The sequence below is a fragment of the Onychomys torridus genome, chromosome 10 (assembly GCF_903995425.1).
Source record: "Onychomys torridus chromosome 10, mOncTor1.1, whole genome shotgun sequence".
In the NCBI taxonomy this organism is placed as follows: domain Eukaryota; kingdom Metazoa; phylum Chordata; class Mammalia; order Rodentia; family Cricetidae; genus Onychomys; species Onychomys torridus.
The window spans coordinates 68,667,580-68,692,154 of NC_050452.1; the positions used below are offsets into that span (position 1 = coordinate 68,667,580).

At 37.3% G+C, this 24,575-nt stretch overlaps 1 non-coding gene across 1 annotated transcript; it reads right to left on the bottom strand.

The window, feature by feature from the left end:
• Positions 1–2,974: 2,974 nt before the first annotated feature.
• Trnak-cuu lies at positions 2,975–3,047 on the bottom strand. Its single transcript has one exon. It is a non-coding gene; the product is annotated as a tRNA-Lys (tRNA).
• Positions 3,048–24,575: the final 21,528 nt, after the last annotated feature.

Here is a 24,575-nt window from a genome sequence, read left to right on the forward strand (position 1 = left end):
CCTTGCAGTGAATTATTCAGACTTGCACTACATCATCTCACTCTGAATGGTTGGCTTCTGGGCTTTTTCATGTCAGTAGAAATTTCACTGAGGTGGACAAAGAATGGGAATCAATGAGACAGGACCTTGTAACCCAAGTCTTTTAAAAGCTAATCTGTTAGGAAAAAGAAATAATGATTTGGATAACAATATCAATAAAACAAAATTGTCAAACTGAGTAAATTGGAAATAATGGTGTTTAATTTTCCATTCAACATTAGGCATTATATTTTTTGTTAAGTACTAATTACTCTTAGTACAGAGTTGGCTGGTCATAATAATGATAAGCAATATTTAATATTTAAAATCTTACACTCTATTGAACAAAAACAATTGCAAACATGGGCAAATAAGTATGAACATTTTAGATAATTGTAAGTGGTACTATATGGCAGTGATATGGTGGGACCAGGGAATTCATAGTGTGATAAAAGTAACTTATGTTTCTGTGATAACCAGGTATATAAAACCACCACCTCAAGAAAATGTTGTCTATTCTGAGTATTTTAAATGGAAAACTTAAATTTTTCCACCATGAAATCTTGATTTATCTTGTTCTCTCAACCTGTCTGTTGTTCATGAGTTATATATTATGCAAAGCACAGCTCAGTTAACATCTCTCAAACAAATGCCTTTCAATTGTTTTGGCTCAAATTAATTATACATACCTTGTCCTTAAACATGGCCACCAGCACTGCCATCCTAGCACTTACTCCACATAGTCTTCAAGTGTTCTTGAGCTGGTGGCTCCCCCAAAGACAACAGATTCTGTGAGGGGAGAGGCAAGGCTTCATTCACCTCCCTCCTCCCAAGTGTTTTTTCATTTGCATGTTTCTACGAAATTCAAAATTGCTATGACTTTGGGGTCTAAGCAAATAGAAAATGAAGTTCATTTTATAGGAAAAATAATGTTTATGAAGCAAATAGTAAATGCTGGGTATTAAGTATATATGTATATATAAAATTATCCTTCATGGTTGAAATTTATTTCCCTTCTATACATGGGAACAATGTAAATAATTCTTTTGGCATTTACATTGGCACAGATTAATCATTAATTATTTTCCCCCAATTTCAACCTTTATTTTGGTTTGACTCTGAAGTTCCCTTACTAAGCTCTGGTTAAGATAGTAGAGTTGAGTTCATCCTGTATTAAAAATATACCTAAATTTTACTTATACTCTGGCATGTGTTACTTTGGGAGACTTTTCAACAGTCCAGACAGTCTCTTTTGAAGTTTCTATTGCTTTCTAAAGGGGATACAGCCAACTCAAACCATTTTGTCTCAAACAAGAGAGCAAAGGTGATATCCCTGAGATGTGACAATTTTACATGCCTGTTCAGAATATCCAGCATCTATCACAATCAAATAAACTGAATTTCATAGCTGGAACCAGATACATACAAGGCAGGGGATTGTGAAACACAAATGATTATCTTCTCATTACTAGCAGAAATTGCTTCTAAGAAGGCAAGAAAAATAAGTCCATGATTCTTTGGGTGAGAAGTGTGCATATACCCTGGAAAGCAGGATCTGACTTCCCTGGAGGAGGTTACTGTTGTGAACTGGATGAGAGCCTTCCCAACATCCTGATTCTATCCCATAGGAGCCTTCACAAGCATTTTAAATAATTGGCATTAGTCCTTTTAATGTTGATACAAAGTTTATGTTAAATAGTTATTGGTCTAGAATATGCTGATGCTTTCCACAGAAATTTGCTAGAATAAACACATACACAGCTCAGAGAGACATAAGAATTTCCATTCTTTTATGACATGGATGGCCCAGTGAATAATATATGACTGAAGATCCAGGAAGATAAAAAGACTGCAGTTTCATGGACTGATGACAGAAAGCACTAATACATTTTCTGTTTTATAAACTCAAGGGTCATATGACATTAATACTAACTGTTTCTGCCAAAAGCATTGATCCTGATGGGAATACTAATTCATTTGACCAGATGTGTGACAATGTCATTCTGAAAGGTGGTTCCAGTATACTGATATAACTTTAACCAACACTGAAATTGCCCTGCTAATAGAGTATGTCTGCATTAGTGGCTTGCCAGTGGAACTTCACTGTAAATCATAGAGAATTCAGGGCTACAAAGCTAGCAAAAAGATTTTCAGGTTCCAACAAGAGCACCTCACTGAGATCTCATTCCAGAAGTCAGGATTTTCAACACAGATATATAATCTCAATTGCCTAGTTCTGCTTATGTAGTCCCGTTTAAATGAACAAATATGTATTAAACACCATTGCACTGAACATCAGATAAAAATATATGACTGAGATGACCAAGGTTCCAATTTAAGAATGCTTGTCTCTTTATAACATCCATGTCATATAGAATAAAAATATACTGAACCAAATGCCAAAGACCTACAGAAAGGCAAAGGGGAAAGGTGAAAGCAAAGATCAGCTCTTGTAAATGTATACATGCTGTGGGATAATGCTTTTGTACACTGGTTTAATAAAACAGATTGGCCAGGAGCCAGACAGGAAATATAGGTGGGATAAGCAGACAAGTAGAATTCTGGGAAGAGGAAGGCTGAGTCGGAAGACACCATTCTGCCATCCAGGAAGCAGTATTAATGTCACTATGTAGTGGGTAGCCATCCCAGCATTGGCCTGGAAGTTCCAACCCCCATTGAGGCTTCAGTAATGGTCGTACCCACAAGGCGGGGCAGGGGAAGGAAGCGGAAGAACTAAGAGAGACCTCTTCTCGAACCTGGGTCTTCTGCTAACTCTCTTGGTTCTGGGACCCTGGACATTGGAGGCAGACCAAGAGAGTTCTCCAGAGAACACTGCCAGACTGCTCCATTCCTTTGCCAGACCCTACAACCTATACCTTCATTTGTAAGTTACTCTAGAAAATAAACCTCCCTTTTAACTATGTGGAGTGGCCTTAATAATTTCACCAATATCTGGCGCCCAACGTGGGGCACAAACCCACGACCCTGAGATTAAGAGTCTCATGCTCTACCGACTGAGCTAGCTGGGCTACACAGGTAAAGCCATGGAAAATGTGGCAACATATAGATTAACAGAAATGGCCTGAGTTTAAGTGTTAGAGCTAGTCAGTAGTAAGCCTGAACTAATGGCTTAAATAAATGTAAGCCTCTGTGTGTTTACTTGGGTCTGAGTGTCTATGGACCAGGTGTAACAAAGGAAAACTTCAGGCTACAAAGCAGTTGAAGGAAACAAATAAAATGTTCAAGACCTTTAAATGAAAATAGAAGCAAGAAACTACAGATGCAAGCAACACCAAGAGAATATACAAGATGGAAGAGAGAATCTAAGGCACTCAAGATATAATAGAAAAATAGATACATCAATCAAATAAAAAAATGTTAAATCTAAAAAACTCCTGACACAAAACATCCAGGAGACCTGTGTTACTATGAAAATACTAAATCTAATTATAATAGAAATAAAACCTGAGAAATCTTTAAAAAAAAAAAAAAAGATTCTAAAACAGAGCTAAAAACAACTTTCTAGTTGTCTCTCTCTGGCCGACCACAGCCTGCATGCTTAAGCTACTCTATGGTGGGTTTGTGGCATGCAGGCTTGACCTGCAGCATGACTGATTCCCACCACAGTACACAGAGGCATCTCCAAGCCACACGCTATTCTGCATGGTGAATTTAGCCTTTGATAGTACAGATTACAAGAAAGAAAGAAAGAAAGAAAGAAAGAAAGAAAGAAAGAAAGAAAGAAAGAAAGAAAGGAAAAAAGAGGTTTCTGAGATACATGATGCTGCTTTGATAGAAACATAGACTCACTGCCTCCCAGAGTCAGTGGATAGCATAGCTCCCAGAGCTGGCTGCAAATTATCTCCACCATGTTGGAAAGCTGAGGTGGGCAAAGCCATCAGCTGAAGGTACCACTTCAGTCCTAGTCATGCTGCAGTTTAAAGCAATAGAGTCACAATAACACAGATTAAGATGGGATAAACCCCAAATAGTTTACAATATATGGAACAATATATAGACTTGAAAGAAAGAAAAAAGAGGACAGACAGTTAAAGAAATAAAAAGATTTTTAAAATAAATTCTTATATTTTTGGTTGTGAGCCTAGACTTTAATGGCTGAGCCATCTCTCCACCCCAGGGTTCAGCCGTTAAAGGCTAGGCTCACAACCAAAAATATAAGAATTTATTTTTTAAATCTTTTTATTTCTTTAACTGTCTGTCCTTGACAGAGAAATGGATGAGATCTACATGAACAACCTGGATGACAGTGGGAGTAATGAAGGGCAAGATTTGAGGGAAAGAAAGCTTAGGGGAGCAGGAGATCCCAGCTGGATCAAGAACAGAAAGGGAGAATGAGGAATAACAGACCATGATAAATGAAGACCACATGACAACAGGGATAGGCAGAGTGCTCGAGAGGTCCCCAAAAATCCACAATGATACATCCTCTGTAGACTGCTGGCAATGATCGAGAGAAAGCCTGATCTGACCTAGTCTGGTGATCAGATGACTAAACACCCTAACAGCTGTGCTGGAACTCTCATCCAATAACTTATGGAAGTGGATGCAGAGATCCTCAGCCAGGACCCAGATTGAGCTCCAGGTGTGCAACTGTCGAGAAAGAGGAGGGTCTGCAAGAGCGTGAATTGTTGAATCCAAGATTGGAAAAAGCACAGGGACAAATAGCCAAATGAATGGAAGCACATGAATTATGAACCAAAGGCTGTGGAGCCCCCAGCTGGATCAGGCCCTCTGGATAAGTGAGACAATTGAATAGCTTGATCTGTTTGGGAGGCACCCAGTCTGTGGGACCAGGGTCTGTCCTTAGTGCATGAGCTGGCTGTTTGAAACCTTGGGCTTACACAGGAACACTTTGCTCAGTCTTGAAGGAGGTGACAGGACCTGCCTGTACTGAACCCACCAGGTTTAATTGAATCCCCAGGGGTGCCTTGATCCTGAAGGACATGGGAATGGAGGGGAGGGGTTGGGGGAAGGTGGGGGTGGGGGCGGGAGGGGGGAGGACAGGGGAACCCATGGCTGATGTATAAAATTTAAAACACATAATAATAAAGAAAAAAATAAAAAATAAATTCTTTAAAGAGACAGTAAAGGTAATATAAAAAACAAGCCACATAAAGATGCATATCACACAGAGAGTCTGGGTTATATTGTCTTTGGGATTTTTTAATTACAAAAAGACATTTGATTATAAAAGCTGCTGAGTTAAATCAATACGTATATTTTAAAGATATCTTGACTTCAAACTTTATGTCTAAGGATATATTGCTTTGAAAAAGAGGGTCTGCTTTTGTTTCCACAGAAGATGAGAACCTATGGATTGCTTCCAGCCTTGATAAAGGAAGACCCCCTGAGAGGTCTCCAGAATTTCCAACATCCAGATCAGCTTTAAGGCAACTGACTCAGGCAATGCTGTAGCTGAAAGTTTTTCTGTATCCTTCCTGGTCTGCAGCCACTCAAGCTCAAGTAAACACACACAGGCTTATATTAATTAAAACTACTTGGCCATTAGATCAGGTTGACTACCAACTAGCTCTTATACTTAAACTCAGCCCATTTTTATTAATCGATATATCACCACATTTTCCATGGCTTTACCTGCATGTCATTACATGCTACTCCTTGAGTGGCATTCTGGCATCTCCTGACTCAGCCTTCCTCTTCCCAGAATTCTACTTGTCTGCTTATCCCACCTATACTTACTGCCTGGCTACTGGCCAATCAGCATTTATTTATCAACCAATCAGAGCAAAACATATTCACAGCATAAAGAACATCCCACAGCACAATGCAGCCTCACAGACTACTCCAGTCAGGACTTGACCACAATTCTTAATTTTCTCAGGATCCCTATAAGATTAACAATGCCCCCTCTCAGCAGGAAGTAGTAGGAGAAGCTATGCCCAAATTCCCTAAATGTTGTTTATAAATGCTTTTTTTTTTATTTAAAACATGTTAATTATGGACACAATCTCTTTCTAAAAAAGAAAAAATTATAGTATAGCTATGCTGGGATGAAAGGGTAGATTCATGAACCTACTTATAAAGAGTAGCAATTTGTTTAAAATGACTTGCATTGGTATAGATTTTAGTTTATTGACACAAATTTAAAGTTAATTTTGTTATACTGTATGTATATTTCTACTCTTTTTTAAGGTGTTATGTTTGTGCAGCTCATTTAAATAGTACTAGATAATTAAGAAATACAGATTAATAATTAGTTTTCTATGATAGTCAAACTTATAGTCATGTTAAGTTTTCTCGGTATACATAAATATAATTCAGTTAAGTAGGTAATATCCAAATACTTCAATGACCTACAGAATATGGCATTTAAAATGTTTTAAAAACTTGGACTTTCTGTACAGTGAGACATGTCTGCTCCTGGCAGGACCAATTTACTTCAGAGAGAAAGATGGGCATTGAAGACGCTCCATATGGAGTTTATCTTCTTCTTGGCAAAAACTAGCCACTTGGGCAAGAAACTGTTCTTGACTGGACTGCTTGACAAAATGATGTATCAACTGGACATGCAGAACCCATAGGAAGGTGACCACTAAACTTTGCAAGGTTAGATGGCCCTTTGGATTCTTGCTTCACAGAAGAAACTGCCACCAGACATTCTACAGGACACAGAAAGAAGGAACTGAGAGACTCTAGGCCTGTAGGCTGAAGCATGGATGCCTCAGTGTTACAGAGGAACTTTGTATGACTATACAGGCAGCCAGAAGTCTCTGTCATTCTAGAAATTTGGAAGTTGCTTACAATGACCTTCTTGTTTACTGAAGTAGTATTATATCCTTCATAGGTCTTTGATATAGTTGAAGAATAGATAGTTATAATTTTCCTTAGTTATGATAAAAGATAAGCTATATATAAAACCTTAGACTCATAAATATAGGATAAATAAAACATTTTCTTTGAATTTGCCAAATATAAATATACTAGATATTGTAACTGTAATTATGGTTGATACCTATTTTTTACATATAATTGTACTGTATTAAAGTTAAAACTTTCCTTTTTAATTAAACAGAAAAGGGGAAATGACATGGGATAATGCTTTTGTACACTGGTTTAATAAAACACTGATTGGCCAAGAGCCAGACAGGAAATAAGGATAGGATAAGCAGACAAGTAGAATTCTGGGGAGAGGAAGGCTGAGTTGGGAGATGTTAGCCCACTGTCCAGGAAGTAGCATGTAATGGCAAACAGGTAAAGCCATGGAACACATGGTGACATATAGATTGACAGAAATGGGCTGAGTTTAAATGTAAGAGCTAGTCAGTGGTAGGCCTAAGCTAATGGCTGAGCAGTTTTGATTAATATAAGCCTATGTGTGTTTACTTGGGTTTGAGCAGCTGTAGACCAGACAGGACATAGGAAAATTTTCAGCTACATACACAAGAATCCACGAAGTAGTGAAGGATGTTTCTAGGCAGGATAAAGTTGTGATATCCATATAAACTTGGAGAGGAAAATGGTCCTGAAGAAAGGTGAGACCCTTGAAGAATCTGTGCAATTAAAATGGTACAACATGGTTAGAAGAGAGAAATAGGAGAGTTCAGGTCACACGGACAGGTTCAACTGTGTTTTGCCATGAGTAGAAAGGGAATTTAATGAGGGATCACATGGAGAAGCCACAGACTCTGTAAGTCACCTAACCATATACTAGAGCCTATCTGAAGGCATGTGATTCATAGTAGTACTCTCATAGAATTCTATAGTTGATTTAAGTGTTACTCAGCTTCCCAGTTGAATTTATGGGAGAGAAAATTTTAGAAGGACCTTAATTTGAACAAACAGTCAACTTGCTGGAATTTAAATTAAACACAGGTCATCATCTCTTGATAGTGTTGGTGATGGTGTTGGTGGTGTGTGTATGTGTTTGCACACACTCATGCACTGTATCCTGTAATGCTTGGGCCTGAAATTATGACTGGGATGACATGGGGATGAAGAAATGGCAGATATACATATAGAATGTTCAGGTAGGGTGGGATGTGCTCACTCTGATGGGGGCATCTACCACAATAGAAACATAACTAATGTGTTTACTGTGCCCAGCACAAGGATGAGTGGGAGGACTCTGGGGGAATCAATCTAGAGGAACAAACCAGGAGGAGGAAGTTGTTTCTAGTTTTTGGCAAACAAAGGATTTAGCTAAAAGCCAAGAATGCACAGACACCCACACTTGAACCAGAGAAAGTCTTTGCCATTTCTCTGATCCCATCTGGGGAAGGAATTGCCATATCCATGGGTCTGTGGTACTAGAATCCCTGAAATGATTATGCACATGTCAGCAACACACACTCATTCAGGACTACCTCTGATCACAATAGTCTTAATTTGGCTTATTTTAATCTGGTAGGTCTTACTTTTAGTGATTAGGTTTCATAACTTGAGAATGGTAGAATTTTCACACATCCCCTCCTAATCCCATGGCTTCTCTCTTTTCCTACCTTATATTAACATATGCAGCGAGAGCAATTGTTAAACGGATGCAGTTAGTTAGTAGTAATAGTACTAGTAGTAGCAGTAGTAGTAGTAGTAGTGTTGGTGGTGGTGATGGTGGTTTTGTTATTGTCCCACGAGTTCATATTTTTCAATGTGACTTTTCTAAAATAGTGACTATCCATCATAGCATAAAATAGTTTATAGTCATAAAGAATAGTATGTTGTCTTTAAATACTCATTTGCCTCAGCCCTCCATCCTTCCTCTTCCAGCACCAAAACTTGAGTAACATTTGATCTTGTTGATCTGTCAACAGTTTTACAATTTCAGATGCAGCTAGCTGGAATTCTTCAATTGGCAGCCCTTCCAGACACGCCTTAATGTCCATAATAAACATTAACTCCCTCCCATGTCTTTCAGAAGCTTGATAGTTTATCATTTTTTATCTGGATAATTATTTCACCATAAGGATGTACCACACTTGGCTTTTTCATTTACTTGGGTAAAACTATATTTCAGATTCCTTTAGTCTGTAACCATTGTTCCACGTAGTCAAGTGTGATTCCTGAGAATATTTTCAATGCATCTAGATGAGCATCCTAAACAAAATTCCTGTATTACATGATGTGAATATAAAGCAAGGAAATGCTCAAACTGCACCAAAGTAGATGTGCTCCTTCCTTCACATTTGTGTTCCTTCAGACAAGGAATGAGAGTGCCTCCTGGGTCATACACCATTATCTTACCCATTCTGGTAACTGTATCATACACACAAGTGTATTAATAATATTGAAGATTTTCATCCATTCATTTTTAACAATCAATTTAGCAATTATCCATTCCTATAACAATATTCCATATTATATGATTATTCATATAATCAATAAGAATGTTTTTTCTATTAATCCACTATATACTGTGTGAATCAGACATTAAGTGTAGAAGGGGACTTAAATAGTGCCCCCACCTACCCTTCTTCTGGGAGCTCAGAGTTTTACAGGGATATAGAAGTTTAAGCAGAACTGTGCCGAGTAGAAAAACACAGTGCAATGGAAGTCCCAAGGGGCTGTGACTAATGCTCCTTTAATACAACTGGAGGACTTTGTAATGTGAGGAATTCTAGAATTCTATACCAACTATGGGCTTTTCAGTCTGGTATCTGGTAGAAACCTCAGGTCCAGAATGGCAATCTTGTTGGATATGTTTCCAGAGGTATTGATAGGCAGGCCACTATCAGGAGAGCTGAGTGATATGAAACAGTATGGTTACTCAGCATCGAAGTGTTTGCTTACCTAAGCCAATTTTTCACTAAAAGATTCTTGATTTATCATGTTGACAATGTATAAAACTTCATAATCTGTACAAAATACAAATAGTCTTCATAGCATTGTTACAGGCTTTAAAAATATTCAAACATGTTATGAGACAACTTGTGTGTGTCTGTTATAAATTATTTTACTGCATGATAGTTACATAAAATATGAATGAATCAACAATTAAATAATGATCTCACACTAATAAATTATAATTATGAACACTTCAGTTTATGATATGCTATGTTTGCATGCATGTATAGATGAAAGCATTAAGAAAATTGATCACTCAACACCAGTTCATTTCATTAAGTGGAGGTTTCAACTTCATTTTAAATGGCTTCTGAGTAATCAATCTTCAAAATGCACAAGGAATGATTTATTTATCAATTATCCCTTGAAGGTTAGTTCAGGCACTTCCATTTTTTCATATTATAAATAAATCTCATATGGAATTATGCTACAAAATTTTGGGAGAATCAATGCAATTATTTTCCTCAGGAAATTCCTTTTACATTTAAATTGTTAGATCAAAGTATATGTACCTATTTAGTAAGACTTTAATAGATATTGCTAAATAATTAAGTAGGTCTATAAAATAGCATCATACTGTGAGTTTGTATAATAATGTACACATGCGTGTGAATATGCCATGGAATTCTTTTTTTGTCAATGATTGCTTTGTTTATTTCTAATTTTGTTTTTTTAATTTAATTTAATTTTACATATGAGGCATGTGTTCCCCTATCCCCCCCCTCCTGCCCCCATGCCTGCCTTCTCCCCAGTCCACCCCCCATTCCCATCTCCTCCAGGGCAAAGACTCCCCTGGGGATTCAGCTCAACCTGGTAGATTCAGTCCAGGAAGGTCCAGTCCCCTCCTTCCAGGCTGAGCAAAGTGTCCCTGAAAAGCCCCAGGTTCCTAACAGGCAGCTCATGCACTAAGGACAGGTCCAGGTCCCACTGCCTGGGTGCCTCCCAAACACTTCAAGCTATTCAATTGTCTCACTTATCCAGAGGTCCTGATCCAGCTGGGGGCTCCTCAGCTTTTGGTTCATAGTTCATGCGTTTCCATTAGATTGGCTATTTGTTCCTGTGCTTTTTCCAATCTTAGTCTTAACAATTCACACAATCCCTCCTCCTTCTTGACAACTGGACTCCTGGAGCTCCACCTGGGGCCTGGATGAGGATCTCTGCATCCATTTCCATCAGTTATTGTAACAGAGTTCTATCATGACAGTTAGGGTGTTTGTCCATCTGATCTCCAGAATAGGTCAGTTTGGGCTTTCTCTTGACCATTGCCAGTAGCCTACAGTGAAGGTATCATTGCGGATTTCTGGGGACCTCTCTAGCACTTTGCTTCTTCCTATTCTCATGTGGTCTTCATTTATCATGGTCTCTTATTCCTTGTACTCCCTTTCTGTTCTTGATCAAGCTGGGATCTCCTGCTCCCCTCAGCTCTCTTTCCCTCAAAACTTGCCCTTCATTACTTCCACTGTCATCCAGGTTGTTCATGTAGATCTCATCCATTTCTCTGTCATTGGGCGATCCCTGTGTCTTTCTTAGGGTCCTCTTTACTAGGTAGCCTCCCTGGAGTTGTGAGTAGCAGTTTAGTCATCTTAGTTTTATATCTAGTATCCTCCTATGAGTGAGTACATACCATGTTTGTCTTTCAGAGTCTGGGTTACCTCACTCAGAATGATTTTTTTCTAGATCCATCCATCTGCCAGCAAACCTGATGATGTCATTGTTTTTCTCTGCTGAGTAGTACTCCATTGTATATATGTATCACATTTTCTTTATCCATTCCTTCAGTTGAAGGGCATTTAGGTTGTTTCCAGGTTCTGGCTACTACAAACAATGCTCATATGAACATAGCTGAGCAAATGCCCTTATGGAACGATTGAGCATTCCTTGAGTATATGCCCAAGAGTGCTACAGTGATTGTTTATTCCTGTTATCATTATTATTTTTTGGTGGTATTGTGTGTGTACTTCTCTTCTTTGGGGTTTACTGTTGTGGTGTTATTTATTGCCTGTGTTTTCGAGGGTGTATCTAACTTCCTTAGGTTGGAATTTTCCTTCTAGTGCTTTCTGTAGGGCTGGGTTTGTGGATAAGTATTGCTTAAATCTGGTTTTGTCTTGGAAGGTCTTGTTCACTCCATCTATGATGAATATAAGTTTTGCTGGGTATATTAGTCTAGGCTGGCATCCATGGTCTCTTATTGCCTGCATTACATCTGTCCAGGTCCTTCTGGCTTTCAAAGTCTCCATTGAGAAATTGGGTGTTATTGTGATGGGTTTGCCTTTGTAAGTTACTTGGCCTTTTTCCTTTGCTGCCCTTAATATTCTTTCTTTATTCTGTATGTTTAGTTGTTTAAATATTATGTGGGGTGGGGACTTTTTTGGGGGACTAGTCTGTTTCGTGTTCTATGGGCTTCTTGTATCTTCATAGGTATTTCCTTCTTTAAGTTGGGAAAGTTTTCTTCTATGATCTTGTTAAATATCTTTTCTGTGCCTTTGGGTTGGTATTCTCCTTCCTCTATCCCTATTATTTGTAGGTTTGGTCTTTTCGAGGTGTCCTAAATTTCTTGGACATTTTGGGTCATGACTTTGTTGGCTTTAGTGTTTTCTTTTCTTTTCTTTCTTTTTTTCTTTTTTTTGTTTTTGGTTTTTTGAGACAGGGTTTCTCTGTTTCTCTGTTTAGCTTTGTGCCTTGTGTTTTCTTTGACTGATGAATGTATTTCTTCTACTGTATCTTCAACACCAGAGATCCTCTCTTCCATCTCTTGCATTCTGTTGGTTATACTTGCATCTGAAGTTCCTGTTTGTTTACTCAGATTTTCTATTTCCAGCATTCCCTCTGCTTGTGTCTTCTTCATTTTTTTTCTATTTCCCTATTCAGGTCTTGGACTGTTTCCCTCTTCTGTTTCATTGCTTTTTCATGATTTTCTTTCAGGGGTTTATTGTTTTCTTCTGCTTTATTTGTCCTTTCCTCTATTTTTTTATAGCATTCTTCCCATTTTTTGTTTGTTTCTTCCTCTACTCCTTTTTTTATTTCTTCTTTATAAGCCTCTAGCCTCTTCATGATATTATTCATAAGGTTGTTTTCTTCTGCTTCTTCCATTTTGTGATGTTCAGGTATACCTGTTGGAGGAGGGCTCTGTTCTGGTGATGTTGTATTGCTCTTTATTTTGTTGTATGTACTTCTGCCTTGACATCTGCCCATCTCCTCATGGATTTGTTCTTAGTCTTATCCAGACAGAGCTGACTGATTCAGAAAGCTTCTCTGGTCTAGGTGGAAGCTCTCTCTGGTCCAGATGGGAGTTCAGGAGTCTCAGGCAGATGGGTGTGGGGGCAGGATGTGGAGATTGCAGGGTCTGCCTACAGTCTTCAAAAAGGAGAAACTTCCTGAGGGACCCGGGGGATGGCCAGAAACTGGGGCCAAGTTGGACAGGTCTTTCAGGGATGGCTGGTGCCCAGGGCTGGGACCTAGGGGCGGGCCTCTCTGGGTATGCCCCCAGGCACTCACCTCTGGTCCAGATGGGAGTTCAGGGGCAGGATGGAAGCTGGGGGCTGGTTTCTAAGTCTCAGGAAGTGGCTGTGGTCTTGGGCGGATGGGTGTGGGGGCAGGGCGTGGAGATCCTAGGGTCTGCCCGGGTCTTGGAGAAGGGGAACCTTCCCAGTGGGGGTGGGGGTCCTGCCTGATGGCCATAACCTGGGGCCAAGTTGGGCAAGTCTTCCCCTGAATGGCTGGTGCCCAGGGCTGGGACCTAGGGGTGGGCTTCTTTGGGTGTGACCTCAGGCACTCACCTCTGGTCCAGATTGGAGTTCTGGGGCTGGTCTTTGAGTCTCAGGTAGTGGCTGGTATCTCCATATCTTGTCCAGATGGGAGCTCTGGTTTGGGATGGGAGCTGGGGGCTGGGTCTTTAAGTCTCAGGAAGTGGCTGGGGTCTTGGGCAGATGGGTGTGGGGGCAAGGTATGGAAATTGAAGGGTCTGCCTACAGTCTTGGAAAAGGGGAAACTTCCAGTGGCGCTGCTGGATTGCCAGGAACTGCCATAGAATTCTTAAAAGGTAAGAGTTGTTCAATATGTGTTTATTTTAACATATCTGTGGTGTGTTTTAATCTTTATCAATATAAGTAGTGTGGGATGTCAGTGTTGCTTAATTTGTCACAAAAACCCCTTGGTTAGATTCTTTTCATTACCCACCCATTCTCTTGAGAGAGAAAAAAAAATGAATTCATTTTATCACTACCCACATCTGAAATAACCTTTGGTCGTGTGCCTATTAGAATACAGGCTATCTTACTCTCCTTGATAGGGTTGCTTTACCACTTTATGTTGAGATTGGAGAATACCAAAGTCCTACACAGATTCTCACTCTTCTCTTTGTCCTGTGGGTATTTCTTTTCCTTCTGATACTCTGTCTGAAATACTATCTTTCAGACAATGATCTGATAGACAGATCTGCTCCTGTGTAAGGCTCCAGTCTCCGTGTCAGTACCCTAGAGAGGACTTCTTTGGGGATGCTAATAGATTGCCAGCATCACCTGCAGACACCTCAGAAAACAACCCTGTTTTGTTGTACTAATAACACTGTCTGAAATGACTTCTTGTTGGGACTTTGCTCATGTCCTCTAGTCTACTTTAAGTCAATTGCCTTGATTTTTTTCTAATATGCCATAAACAATTGGTAAATACATAATATATGACTGAATTATCATTTTTGTATATATTACACTAATTAACTTTAGATCATATATTCCTTGTATAATTAAAACAATAAATTCCCAATCTTTCTATATTAAATTGGATATTCATAATCGTTATTTCAACTGATTGTCTCCCCCTCTTCTTAAGAATTCTTTGCCACTGACACAACAATAATGCTTTCCATGGCATTTCTCTGAAATATTTACTAACTAGACACTTGTATTATACTTTTTTAAATTGATGTCTACATGTAATTATTCTTGAAATCTGCTTGTCAAAATGTGTAAGATTCATTTTGTTTCTGTGGAGGAGTACTGATGGTGAAGTCCTATTTGTAGGCTTTGCCTAAAAGTTAATGTGTACAACACAATGTGCCTATTGTTTCTCCCAGAGTCGTTATGATGATACCTTTCATAAGTGTACTGGATAATTGGAAATCATATTATGATGGAAATGGAGAGAGTAACAAGTCTTATTTTTCTCCAAACAACCCCTTTGTTCCAATATGCTGCTTCTGGTTTATTCTTTACTAGTTATTGGGATTGTTTGCATTCACATTCTAAATTCAAAAACATAATTCACTCTACATTTTCGTTGCTGTTAAATAATTTTGCTCACTTAGCTATGTACTGTTATCACTGAGTTTTTGTTAACTGTTGAAGTTTAAACAATAGCAAAACATGACACCCTGAAAGTTTTCTTTGTATTTGTGCAATGACTTTGCCATGTAACCTTGGGAATATTTTCCTCAAAATTGTCTCAAACCCCCATTGATATTAAAAATCAGATATCTCAAGTACTATCAGGTTGCATAGAACTGAAAAGTTTTTACCTTAATTGTGCTGACTCGGATTCATAGTCTAAGTTTGTATTCATCTCATGATGTAACTTGGATATTTCTGCTCAACTTCTATTTAAATTTAAATTTAAATTATACAGTTCAAGTTTCATTATTTTATTTTTAGTATACAAATTTTAATCATGTTGTATATGAAAATGAATAGTGTGGAACTGCTAAAGTTTTATAAAGAAAACATTAATTTTGTCTCAAAAGCTAATAATCGTATTATTCTTACTCATTAAAATAAATTGTGTTTTTAAAAGATGAATTGGTGCCCACTGCCAAGCTTGATAGGCTAAGTTTGATCAAGGGACCACATGGTGGAAACAAAGAACTGACTCCCCAAGTTGTCCACCAACATGAAAAAAAAAAAAAGATGAATTGCATTCTTCTAAGATTTATACAATTTCTAAATGATAATGATAACACTTTTTAATCTTCAATGTTTATTACATTTCTTTCTTTATAATTTTTCTGAAATTTTTAAGAAAGCCTCTATAAAAATAGGATAGTTGACAGTCCTTGTATTTATTACCTGAACCTTAATATTACTTCATTTTACTGAATCATTTCCTCTCAGAAGAAGTGAAGAACACTTTGTTATCGAATCACATTCTATATCATGCATGCAATGTGTAAGAGGTGGGCATTGTTTTGAGAACTGGGGAGCTCTTTGCCCTTCAGGTGTCTACCTGTATCACCCTCTGCCTTTAAGTGTACTCTACTTCTGCCAACTAACAGCATGTGTCACAGTCTATTTTCTTTATGTTGTTTGTATATACATTCACTAGCTTTCCAGATCAAGTTGCCTCCTTTTTAATGTAGAATGAAGAACATACACATTTGAAATTTGAAAATCTAAAATTGACCCAGTATAATCCATTGATCAGGATCACAATGTGTAATATTTGAAATAGTCAAACATATCTCTTAGATGTTTATCATTTCTGTATGGTGAAAACTTTCAAAATCTCCCTGTTCTATATTTCATTAACATGTAGCATGTAAATGTTATCTGTAGCTACTCCATTTAACATTAAAAAAATAACTTCTTATTCACAGCTGCTTGTTGATCAGTCTCTTCCTCCTTCCCTCATCTTCCTAGCTTCTAGGGAGCATTGTTGTGCTCTCAACATTTATGCAATCATATTAATATCACTCTATAATGCACATATAGTACTTTTTCTCTTTGAGCCCAACTTACTTCTCACATGAGTTTGCTTCAATTATTGACAGATACATTTCTTTGAAGACTAGCCATCAGGCAAATGGACAATGATTATATCAAGTGAGGCAACTTGTGGATTCATGTTCATCACAGTTAAAGCACAGCGTTAAAAAGAAGTGCATGGGTCCACTTTGTGATACACAAGCGTAGATGACTTTAAAGGCAAATTCTTAAGTTCCCTATGTGATATGCAATCACCATAGGGATACATTTCAAGGAATGCACCATTGAGTACTTTTGGTTTTCTCTGAATATCATAGAATGTAGTTAGACAAATCTATACAGTATGGTATGTACACATCAATGGCATATGTTATATAACATTATGTGTCCTGTATTTCATTGACTAAAAGGTTGTTATTATCATTGAAAATCCCCATTACTTTTTATTTGCCTTGCTGAGTTACATTTTCCTCCAAAATCCGGACTAGAGAAAGAAGGTATAAGGAGTCACATTTTTGAACCACCAATAATAAATTAAATCATTTTCAACCTTTATTGTTTCTTTGTACTATTTGATTGTTTACCAGAGATTTCTGTTGAATAATGTGAATCAGAGCATAAAAAAGGATAGAAATTTAAAAGTAATGAATGGGATCTTGGAGAGACTGATCAATGGTTGTATAAATCTTTTGGAGGACTCAGGGTCTATTCTCAACATCTACTCGTAACTCATAATCATCTATAACTATAGTTCCAGGGGACCTGATACATTATTCTCACCTCTGCGGTCACCAGACATATGTGTGGTGCACATATACCAGTGATAAAACATTCATACTCATAGAATAAAATAAATATAAACAATTTTTAAATTAAAAATAATTAACAGGTATATAGATCAATAAACAAAGCTAATGAAAGAGGAAAAAGACAGAGGCAGAGAGAAAGAAAGGAAGCAAAGTAAAATGGTTTCTAGTACCAGGTATAGTTTTCCTCCTTTTAAACAGGCCTGAAGTTCAATTAGACAGCTGTTGGTTTCCATCAAGATCTAAGTACCACTATTGCACCATTAGAGATATCTTGCTGTGGTGGCCATTATTGTGGTTTATAGGTGTCACAGTAGGATAAGACTATTGATTGCTTCCTTCCTTAGGCAGCTTGCATAGCACCCTCTGATACTATGAAAGCTAATCCTCAGGGAAGATATTTTCAGGTTATATCTACCTCAGATCCTCCAAGTCTTGTAAACTAAGTGTGTAATGTAATGTCTTCAGCAATAGGAAACAACCAAAGGCAACAACAATAGCCTGAATTGTCTTGAGAGTCTCTTGGGTACTCAGACCAACAACTCAAAGGTAGTTTCTTATGCCTGGTAATAGATTTTCTGTTAGACAGTCTACAGCTCTTGTGGGAACATTGTCACATTGTCAGCCCCAGTAGTATAATTTCATCTATCTATCTATCTATCTATCTATCTATCTATCTATCTATCATCTATCTATCTATAAAATATGTGTGTATTATACATTATATAAGATAGTATATATTATATCTTAATTTTAAGCAAATATAAAATAATATAATATGATTTCATATGGCTTTTCCACCCATCCTTAATGTTATTTGTTCCTTCTCACTTCTTTCTCTATTGATCCATCCCAATTAAAGATTCCCTCCTATCAATTTTATAAAAACAAACTTTATGTCAAAATAATATTTTACAAAGTATAAATGTGTATTTATTACTGTGTATTCCTTAGCACAGAGCTCAATATATACAATCTATTGCTCATGGCTACAAATTTGCATATTTTTCCTTTATCATCTTCTTCTTAATTAGCATTAGAGTAGTGTCTGTGGCACTTGTTTTGTTGGTGGTAGATAAAAGCTTTCTCTTTCTGTAAAACGTTCCTGAAAGACAGAGACTGTATCATACCCATCCTTTTTACTTATTTTTCTATCAGGACAATTAGTAATCACTACTAGATTCTTTCAAAAATGTGTAGTTGTAGTGAGAAACTATGGAATGGTAAAATCAATGTAGATATTTAAAGTAGTTAAACATCAGCTGCTGTATGTTAATATCAGAAGACAGCTAGCTGGGAAGCTCCAGAAATTTGCTTATTTAAAAATAAATAAAAATGCTAAATTTTAAGATTTCATATTTGTTTGTGCTTGACCTAATTTTAACTATGACCTAGCAAGGTAGAGAGAGCTGAGTGATAATTATTTTTGCTTGATCCTCACAGAAGGCTACCTGTTCTTTACTTAAGGGCTCAGCCATGATCTTCCTGACTGCAAAATTCTGTATCGAACTTCTGTTCACCTATTATGTTTTATCCAATATGTTTTGTACATTCATGAAACATTGACTTAGCAGTCTTGAATATCCAGAATGGAGATTTAGAGAACAATAGTGTACACTTTGAGGAAAGAGGTCCTAAATTCTAGGAATACCAGGTATCCCAAGATTCCTGGGTGCACAATTGGATTGGATGCATGCAGTAATATGAGCAGAAAATGGTGACCAGAGAGATGGCTCAAAACACTTGATATATAGCCCTGATGGCTGGAGTTCAGATCCCTGAACCCACCTGCCTAAAAAGACAGTAATATAAATTGACATCTGTAACTCTAGTTTTGAGGATACAGAGTTGGTAAGATTACAGGGGCTTATTGACTTTCAGCTAAGCTGAAATACACAAGCTCCAGGGTTAGTGAGAAGACCTGCCTTAAAGTAATAAAACATAGAGTGATAGAGGGAGACACCTAACATACTCCTCTGACCTCTATGATCAAATATACCACCTACACCTCTGTAAGTCAAGCCCAGTTCTACATATTCACTTGTAATTAGAGCTATAGCTATTTATAATTGAGGTTAGTCATCAAAACAGGTGTATTGCATGTGGATAAGTCAGTTTGGTAAGCATGGGGAAGGCATGGATTGAGGCACTTCAGAGAAACACTTGAATTTTATGAAAAAGAGGGAATAGCCACCAGGAGATGCTCAGTGAAGAGCAGCATAAGCTCTGAGATGATGTTGGGAAAACTACAGTGCAATTTATGTGTTATTTTCATATTCTTGATTGAGGTTATTGTATGAAGTCCACTGTGCCATCTAAAAGCTTCAGTATCTTCAAGGAATAGAGATTCAACAGCACATAAGACACAATGAAAGAAAATAATGAAGGATTTGTGGATGCAACTTTCTATATACACGAGGTAGCTTCTCATATACATAAGACACTACCCCAAAGCAGATGTCTGGACCTCTGACTCTCACAACTCTCTGACTTCCTCTTCTCTGATGTTCCTAGAACTTTAAGTGTAGGGGCTGTGTTGTGTATCAGTTGGGATTGGCTCACACACAAACAATTGTTCTCTTCATTTTGACTAGATGCAGATTGCTGGGAATAAGGAAAATAGCAGGTGTCATGTCAATGTGTGTAGCTGGAGAGTTTTCTCCAGGTCCTGCCAAGCCCTGGCAGTCCAACAGCCCACTTATAAAATAAACACACACACACACTTATATTATTTAAACTGTTTGGCCTAATGGCTCAGGTTTCTTGTTATCTACTTCTTCTATCTTAAATTAACCCATTCCTATAAGTTGCCACGTGGCTTGTGGCTTACCAATACCTTACATCTTGCTTGTCATGGTAGTGGCTGGCAGGTCTCTCTACTCAGCCTTCCACTTCCCCCAATTCTCTTCTCTGCTTGTCCCACCTATACTTCCTACCTGGATACTGGCCAATCAGTGTTTCATTTACTAACCAATAGAGCAACACATTTGACATACAGAACATCCCACAGCACATGTGGATGGGGAAAATGTTATATTGCCCCTACACAGATAAAAAACTACTGCTGAGAGAAAGAATAGGCTTTCTCCAGGGACAAACCCACTATAAGACTGTTAGATTATTTACCTCCAGTGGTCATCCATAAATAGACACATAAATAGATAAATAAATATTAAATGATTTTAGAAAGTTTTATATGTATATACATGTGTATAAAACAACTGCATATGTGTTATATATATATATAACAACAATAATTGATGAAGTTATGAATTTGGGAGGGAGGTAGGAACATGAAAGGCATTGGTGAAAGGAGAGGGAGAGATGGCAATAACAGTATTCATGTATGATTTCCTCCAAATAATAAGAATTATCTAAAAATCAAAATTAAATAATAAAAAATAAAAACAAAATAATGAAGAGCATTGATTCTTTAGGTGTACATAACTCAAAATATGATACTTGCAGTCAAGAAAGCCTTGTCTTTCCTCCTGAGAATTCTGTGTGCATAGTAGGAACATTTAAAGGGTGTCAGTAAGATGATGACCCACGTCTCTCCTTAATCATCAATATTTCAGTCTCTTTTAGGTCATTTACTTTTCTAACAATCATTTAAAGCTTATGGTGTCCTAGTATTTACAAGACAAAAACCTGAAGTGTTAAGAATTTGACAAAATTTCCCAAGTTTCTGGTAGACACTAAGTGAGTAGCCTCAGTGTCTACATTCAATATCTACACTGAAAGCCAAAATTGTGTATAATCCTCTCTACTTGAATGTAGGATGGATAAAGCAACTCCTCTCTTATGAGTAGCGATTTGCATTAAATTAATTCTTCTCAGAAGAAATAGGTATTAATAAGATGATAACTGCCAGACTGGGTATATCATATTTTGCTGTCTTGTTCATTCTGAGGAAAGGCAAAAGCCATGGTTGCTGGGGTAGGTAGGGGGTGTGGTACAATGTGAGTGAACCTAAAAATATGTCTTCTGAAACTTTCTACTAGCCAATAGAATGATCTTGGATTATCTTCTACTGCCTAACCACTGCTTCAGAAGTAGATCATGTCCCACCGGATGTTTGAGATGATTGCAACCAGGGTCCATAGCTTGATTACAAATTTATGAGAGAGATGAAGTCAAAGAAACCCATGGAACCACTGCCCAGGTCTGAATTACAAACACTGTAAATTAATAAATAGCTTTATTCTCAGTAGCTGAGTTTGGGGAGGATATGTATTGCACATCAATAGCTAAGACAAGATTCAATATTACTCCAGAAACCTGCTTTCTGGTAATGCCACAGTAGGATTAATAACATGTGTCATTTTTCTAAGCACTCTTCAATTTCCAAGAATGTCAATATTATGCAAGATCCCAGCAAAGAAAGTCTATATCAACAATTTATAGTCAAAGAAATTCACATATAAAATATAGAGATCAATGGTATGATATATATGAATAATGGTATAATTTACTATTTTTAAATTTCCAGTGGAAGGTTGTTTAGCTGCCATGATGATAATGAAATTAAAGGATAAGAGTAAATGACAGATTCATTCAAGAAATTAAATATGTTGACTTTAGAATAATTGACTTGCTGAGTGGGTAGAAATGACTGTTGAGGAAAAGGTAGAGATAATGAAGGTGTTTAAATTTTGATTGCAGCTACCTGGAAAATGGATTTCAGAAAGCCTTCTAGCTAAGAATAGCAAAACTAACAGAAACAAAATGAGGAGGAAAAGAGAGCAGTCTAGGTTTCTCTCTCAGCTCTTATAATTTGTTTGGCTTCTACAGATTACCCCTCTCCTATCCATTCCTTCACAAGAAGCCCAGTGCTTCAGTCTTATTTCTCTCGATTTCTTTTAAACCCACAATTCTTCTGAGGTACATCCAATGTCTGTGAAAGGGCAACTGGTCCACACTGAGAGACATTAAGCAGAAATGAGAGGTGGTCTCTGATGGGTGTTGGTAAGCACAGATTCTGAAGTAACTTTTCATTTCCCATTAAAGATACATACCTCTTCTTTATAGCATATATGATGGATAGTTCACTAATTTAATTTAAAGTGGGGATTTTAGGGCCTCCTAGTTTATGAGGTAGCTTAATTTTCTTCCTGGAAAACTGCTGGTTCTCTCAAAGTATAAGTCAAGTGGAAATCTTCAGGTGAATGCCAATTGAGTTTCTACATTCTGGTTTTGTTATATTATTTTTACCATGCAAATTTTGTCAACAGAAAGCTGGGTCCGAAATCCTGAAACAAATCCATTTTGAAGCCCAATACATACATACATACATACATACATACATACATACATACATACATACATACACACATACAGAAACATACATACATACATACATAATTATATCATATCTGTCATGATGTCTAGATATTGTTACCCAGAGAGACTTGCTATTTTGATTTCTCCCAACTTCACAGTTTTTCAAATCAAATTATGAGCTGGTTTATTTTAGACAGCTGAATATTTTGTCTCCTCTGCCGAGTCTGACATTCTTATTGAGGCAAATTTACACAACAAAATTAACCTTTTAAAAATCATGTATTTTTATTGTATATGTATGAGTATATGCCTTCATGTATTTCTGTGTACCACATGCATGCCTGGTACCTATGGAAGATAGAAGAAGGCACTGGATCCCCTGGAATTGGAATTATAGATGGTTGTGAGCCTGTATATGGATAACAGGAACCAAACTTGGATGGTGTGCAAGAACAGAAACTGATCATAACCACTGAGCCACCTCTTCAGTTTCAAAATTAACCTTTATACAGTGGCATTTATTACAACCACATGTTCCATAACCATCACCTTTGTCAGCTTCCAAAATTCCTACCCATTCTCATCCTATCTACAACCCCTGACATTTCGCTAACACCAGAGATATACCTAATCTGTCTATTTCACATAAGTCAATCAATACAATATTTGATATTAAATATCACATTTATAGATTATTTTACCAGTTAACATGTTTTTAATTGAAAGTATATTTTTTCATACAGTATATTCTGATTATGATTTTCCCTCTCCCAATTCCTCTGAGACCATTTCCACCTTCCCTGCCATCTAAATCTATACCTTTTTTTGTCTCATGTTAGAAAACAAACAAGAATATGAATAATAAGAAGACAAATAAAGACAAACAAATTGTAATAAAATAAAACAAAGAAACAATTAAAAGAACCAAAGAAAATCTTGAGAAATACATATAAATGCAGACACATAGACATTTGTACATACAGAAATCCACAAAAACACAAAACTGGAAGATATACCATATATACAATGACTTGTAGGATATTTTTTAAAATGATATAACCAACAGATTATGTGACAAAGAACCTCCAACATGCCATTAAGTTAGTTTTGTACTGACCCCATACTACTAGGCATGGGGCCTACCCTCAAGAGTGTTTTGTATCGCTCTGTTGAGAGAAATAACTTGTCATTTGTGAGTACTTCATTTGGAGATATCTTCTGGTTTAGGTATGGGAGTTTGTGTCCATTTTCTTGAATTCAGAGACCTCATCTGTCACAGACCCATGGAGACCCTGTGCATTCTATGATAGTGTCTGTGACTTCATATGTGTATTTGTCCTTTTCTGTTTTAGAGAGTCTTGTTACCTTGGTGTCCTCCATCCCTTCTGTCACTTGCAATCTTTCTGCCTTCTCTTCTGCAGAGTTCCTTGAGCCCTGAGGGGAGGGATTTGATGGAGACATCCCGTTTAGGAATCGGTGCTCTAAGATCTTTTACTCACTGCACATTGTCAAATTGTGGGTTTCTGTATTTGTTCCCATCTGCACAGGCAGAAACTTCTCTGATGATGACTAAGCAAGGTACTCATCTATGAGTACAACAGAATGTCATTAGGAGTCATTTTATTGCTACTTACCTTTAAAGGAACAATAGTGTTACTTTTCTCATAGATCCCTGCCCTATCTAGTCTTAGGTTATTGACCACTTGAGCACTGTTGTGAATGGGTTCCAGGTCATAAGGTGGGACTTAAAATCAATTTTCAACCTAAAAATGTGCCATGTATCAATTCTTTTCCACAGCTACATAATACTCCACTGTGTCATACTACAGCAGCCTGTTTATACATTCATGTGTTGAAGGGCATCAGTCTGTTTCCACTTTTAGGATACTGGGATAGATCTCTATTGATCAGTTGTGAAAAGTTGTGAAAAGTTTAGTCTGACTCTCTGCTGTTTAAT